Source organism: Delphinus delphis, chromosome 21 (genome assembly GCF_949987515.2).
Source record: "Delphinus delphis chromosome 21, mDelDel1.2, whole genome shotgun sequence".
NCBI classification, from domain to species: Eukaryota; Metazoa; Chordata; class Mammalia; order Artiodactyla; family Delphinidae; genus Delphinus; species Delphinus delphis.
In genome coordinates this window covers 21,385,101-21,390,922 of record NC_082703.1, presented here as the reverse complement: position 1 = coordinate 21,390,922, position 5,822 = coordinate 21,385,101, and the positions used below count along the sequence as shown (strand labels likewise).

The 5,822-nt window shown below is 38.4% G+C and overlaps 1 long non-coding RNA gene across 2 annotated transcripts; it reads left to right on the top strand.

Annotated features, from left to right (window-relative positions):
• Positions 1-2,524, top strand: LOC132417604 (uncharacterized). 2 transcript variants are annotated; one of them, XR_009517892.1, is made up of 5 exons: positions 1-48; positions 611-669; positions 1,309-1,370; positions 1,906-2,015; positions 2,117-2,524. It is a non-coding gene; the product is annotated as an uncharacterized lncRNA (long non-coding RNA). The 2 variants fall into 2 exon arrangements; XR_009517891.1 differs by having other exon boundaries at positions 1,906-2,524.
• Positions 2,525-5,822: the final 3,298 nt, after the last annotated feature.

The window sequence follows — 5,822 nt, the reverse complement described above, 5'->3', positions numbered from 1 at the left end:
GCGAGAGACACCCTCACCTTCAGAACCACGAAGCAATTGTGTTTTCAGGTAGAGAATTTCTGTTATTCTGATTGCTTCCAAATAGTTTTTTTTTTTTTCTTTAAGCATGAAGAAACTACTAGTTGATGTTCTAATTCCCTGTGTATCTAGAGAATGTAGAAGGAATTAATATTCTTATATGTGGAAATATTTAAGTGGAAGATATTTTTAAATCAGAGAATACTGAATGATTTAAATTTTAAAACGGGCTTGAAGATTTTGAATATCGTTCCTTAGGGACTCTGGACCTATACTATTGCTGTGGTTTACAATAATTTTCTTTTTGTTCAAATCAAGAGGCTTCACAAGTGTTTAATTGCCATAATTACTAAGAACATAGGTGCCAAATGAACAATAAACACAACAGTAGTCTAGAGGTCTCAATTTGTATCTTGTGCCAAGTCCTTGGGTACAAAATGTACAGAAAACCCTTGCTTTCTATACTGGTAATTGTGTGCTTAGATTTGCTATTCAGACATTTACAAGAAAATCTGTAACAGTTTAAATTAAGGTTCATGTTGAATATGATCTACAACCACTAGAGTTATGTGTGTGTTGCCTTCTCTTTTAGGATGATTTCATTCAGACAAGCAGCTTACTTCATTTGCTTGTTTGCTACAGTTTCCTGTGGTGAGTGGATTGTCTATAAGACAAAGTTAAGGGTGAATGTTTCTCTTCCACTGCTCATTGATAATTCCAGCATGAAATATTACCTGTATTGCTGCACAGACCTTGCAGTCTGGGAAGTAAACTAACCCCTTTTTCATGCTAGCACTCCAAAACATATTGGAATGTGTTTATTTCAAGTAGAGTTTGATAGTTTAGTGATGTAATAAAAATTCTAAATCCCCTAATTAATGGGGCAGTTGCCAAAAGTGGAATATTATCCTTCAGAACTACCCAGCCCAGACTTCGAAAACAAACTTATGGTTACCAAAGGGGAAACATGGAGGGGAGGGATATATTAGGAGTTTGGGATTAACATATACACACAACTGTATATAAAACAGGTAACCAACAAGGACCTACTGTTCAGCACAGAGAGCTCTACTCAATATTCTGTAATAACCTATATGGGAAAAGAATCTGAAAAAGAATGGATATATGTATAACTGACTCACTTTGCTGTACACCTGAAACTAACACAACATTGTAAATCAACTATGCTCCACTATGAAATAAAAAATAAACCACTACCCGGCCCAAATTGATGATTTACTTCCAGAAGGGAAACTGATTGAATTTGCTCTATGCGTTTTATTTGGACAGCTTGCCACCGAAACATTTATAAAGGAATTGATATGAGAGGAGTCAATTTCAATGTAGCTAAGGTGAGCAATGTTGAAGAATGCCAAGCAAGGTGCACCGACAACGTCCACTGCCCATTTTTCACATACACCACGCAAACCTTCTTCAGTGCAGGGCACCCGTGAGTAAAATTCAGTGTCTGTTCTCTCTCACGGTGTTTTTAGGATTTAATTGTATTCTTCATAACCTTTTTTTTTTCCCAGCTGAAAACCGGACAGGGCTTTTAGATCTAACCACTCTTCTTATTTACTCAATTTTGGCGCCATTTCTCCTGAAAAGAGTAATTTCCATTTGGTCTGCAAATTTCCATTTGTGCTTGCAGAATGAGGGTTCGGCAAATAATGCAGAAGAATGGCTCCCACTGCATCCTCACCTTAACCCTCCCTCTACAGAGGGGGGGTGTCTATTTGATGAATAACACAGAACCCTAACCCAGTCACCACCAAGGTCTTGCTTTGTTTATTTTCCACTGACCATGGATCATTTTCAACTGGAAATGGACTTCTGCAGGTACCTGGAAGTTTAGGAAGCAAAGTAACCTCTGCTCTTCACATTCAGGAACAACTGCCTATTAAAGTACAGTCCACGAGGGACACCTACTAGTATAAAGGTGCTGGCTAACGTGGAATCTGGATTCTCGCTGAAGCCCTGTGCAGACTCGGAAATTGGTAATTGTATGGCTCCTACTTCACTCTGTGATTGTAGTAGGCAGAAAAAGAGCCCCCCAAAGACATTCACATCCTAATACCTGGAATCTGTTACCTTACAGGGCAAAAGAGGCTTATTAAATATGTGATTACGTTAAAGACTTTGAGATGGGAGATTATTCTGGATTATATGGATGGGCCCGATGTAGTCACAAGCGTCCTTATAAAAGAAAGAGATACCAGAAGGGACAGAGTCAGAGAGAGAGAGAGAGAGAGAGAGAGAGAGAGAGAGAGAGAGAAAGAGATTTGAAGAGGTTACACTTCTGGCTTTGAAGATGGAGGAAGAGTCCATAAGCCAAGGAATGCAGGTGGCCTCTAGAATCTGGAAAAGGTAAGGAGCCCTGTCGGCCTCTTGATTAAAAAGCCCAGTAAGACCCACTTCAGACTTCTCGACTGCTGATCTCCAGAACTGTGAGATAATACATCCGTGTTGTTTTAAGCCACTACATTTGGGATAATTTGTTACAGCAGCCATAGGAAACTAGTACAGTGACACTGTAGAGAAAACCATAAGGTCATTTCTTGGTGGTGTCTGTTATCTAGTGAAATGACTCTAGCATAATGAATCAATGAAACCATGTAGTCTCAGACACAGAGGTAATTTTAACTGAATTATCCAGAAACTTTGCTATGACATTCTACCTTATTTAGCATATCAGCATGTCAATGATAACATGTTATTGAAGCCAAATAGCGAACAGTCACTTCTACACAGTCATCAAGTGCCGACCCTGTGCCAGGCCCTGAATGGGGAGCTCCTGGGAAGACTGGGAAGTTGGTAACTATGCACACCTTTCCCAATCTGTTCCCATCCTCCCCAGACACACCTCCTCCACAGTGTGTTCCAGATTCATTGCTTCGAATTAACTGATTATTTAATTTTTTAATATTCAGATTTGTTTTTTTTTAAAAATATAATTTCTATTTATTGATATTCTCTATTTGGCGAGACATTGTTTTCATACTTCTCTTCAGTTCTTTAGACGTGGTTTTCTTTCGTTCTTTGAACATATTTAAAATAGCTGATGTAAAGTCTTGGTATAGTAAATCCAATGTTTGTGCTTCCTCAGCAATGGTTTATACTGACCTTTAATTCTGTGCAGGGGCCATAGCTCCTTGTTTCTTTACATGTCTCATAATTTTTTGTAAAAAAAAAAAAATCAGACTTTTTAAACACTAGCATGTGACAACTCTGGAAATCAAATTCCCTCCTTCCTCAGAGATTTTTGTTGTTACCATTTTGTGTTGTTGTTACTGTTTGGTGATTTTCCTGAACTAACTGTGTAAAGTGTTTAGTCTTCGTTATACATGGCCACGGATGTCTCTGTTTGGTTTTCTTCATAGTTAGCTAATGATGGGACAGAAGTTTCCTTCAGTGCCTGGAACCAGTGAGTTTCCCAGCCTTGAACAAGGGGCTTTTTGTGAGAGTTAGGGCATGCCTACATTGCCTCCGCAGGCATTTTGCTACTTTGCCCTGGTCTCCACTTTCTGCTGACACAGAGCTCACAAAGGTCAATGTCAGCCAGCTCAGGGCTTCCTCAGATCTCTCACAGGCTTGTGCACAGCCTCGGTCATGCACACAGTCAGCTCTATACATGCTCGTGGCCTTCTAGATGCCCAGGAATATGTCAGAGATTTTCAGGCTTTCCCTGGTTTTCCTCTTAAGACTTTTATTGGCTTGTGGTTTGTCCCAGCTGTTATTGCTGTCTTAGGCAGCTACAATGTTGTGTAATGCCCATACTTGTTTTTTGTGACAAATACTTCCAAGGAAAACGCTGTTAACACTGAGGAAGCTCTGAGTCAGGTGAAAGAAACTCAATCCTTGGGAGTGGGGTTTTCCTGAGAACTTCCACACAGTCAAATAATGACAATGATCTGGGGAGCGAGCTTTGGGGCAGCTCCAGCTCCGATCTGCCCCCTCCTGGGGCTGTTAGGCTGCTGGATTTCCCCGTAGTTGAGGGTGCTTTCAAGGCTTCTGTGGAGCTGGGAAGAGAGGCTGGGAACAGGGCAAGTTAAAACCCCACAAAACTTGCTGTTCTTATTGAGATTCGGCTGGTTTTCTTGAATAAACTCTCCCTGGACTTTTATAAACCTTTGGTTAATTCCTAGAGTTCTGAAACAACGTTGATTTTGACAATTCTGCCAGCGCTCTCGTTACTTTTATGGAGGAGAGGATTTTGGGAGGTCCTTACTCTGTCATTCCCACTAACATCCTGTAGCGCTTTCGGTAAACGAAACAAATGAAAAACAAACTAGCTTTAAAAGAGAACATGGTCTTTGGAACAAGACAGCCCTTGTCCTTCTGTCATCTGGACAGGTCAGACTGTGACTGCACTTCCTATTCAGCTCTGTGCTCCACATTTTGTGTGGAGCAACAGACAAGTGGAACACTTCAAAGGAGAGTAACCCGAATGGTGAGATATCTAGAAATCATGGAAAATAAGATATAGTTAAAGAAGCAGGTTCTTTAAACCTGAAAAAGAGTCAGGATGACTGTTTTAAATTTTTGTTTTTGAAGGACTGTCACTGGGAAAAGGATTAGATTAATCTGTGTAGTTTTATAAGGCACATACTACTATGATAAAAATAAGAAAAAAATTCCAACACCTGCAATGATCCACAAGTGAGCCTTGTCATGAGGTAGTCAGCTCCTGTCACTATAAATGTCTTAAATAAATGTTGAACAACTTGTCAAGGGTATCCTTGAGAGGATGCAGTTGTAGGTAAGTATCGATGACCCATAAGTTCTCTTCCAGCTTCAAGAGTCTGGTGTTTTTTGGGTTTTTTTTGAAAAATATAAAAAACGATTTAATTAGTTGAGTTCTAATTTCCTAAACTGCCCATCTGAAGATATTATGTTATGGTGAACACTCCCAAAATATGTCCAAGGGGAGCCTGGACACTGGTGGAAATTAAACTATTTGTAAATAAATTGTTCTTTGTGAAAAATGCTCACTTACATTTACTCAAAGAACAAAATATTCTTCTATTGTCAAAGGTTTGTTTTTTTTCAAAAATTATATATGTATACTTTTTCCAGTTTTATTGAGATATAACTGACATACAATTATAAACTTATACATGCATAAGTTTAAAGTGTACAGCATAGTGTTTCGACTTATGTGTGTTGTGAAATGATCACTGCTATAAATTTGGTTGGCATCCATCATCTCATACAGATACACACACCAAAAAAAAAAAAAGAAAGAAAAAGAAAAAAAAAAAAATTTTCCCCCTAATGGTGAGAACTTAGGATCAACTCTCTTAACAACTTTCAAATATACCATACAGAAGTGTTTTTTATGGGTGAATAATATTCCATCATATATATATATATATATACACACACATATATATATGCCTATATATATGATGGAATATTTTATTTATATATATATATATATATATATATATATATATATATATATATATATCACAGTATCTTTATCCCTTCATCTGTCAGAGGAAACATCTTAGGTTTCCATGTCTTGGCTATTGTAAATAATGCTGCTGTAAACATGGGGGTGCAAATAGCTCTTGGACACAGTGTTATTTCCTTCCAATATATTGCCAGAAGTGGAATTTCTGGATCATATGATAGTTCTGTTTTTAATTTTTTGAGGATTTTTCATACTGTCTTCCATAGTGGCATTTGTTATCTCATATCTTTTTTTTTTTTTTTTTTTGCGGTATGCAGGCCTCTCACTGTTGTGGCCTCTCAGCGGCCATGGCTCACAGGCCCAGCCACTCTGTGGCATGTGGGATCCT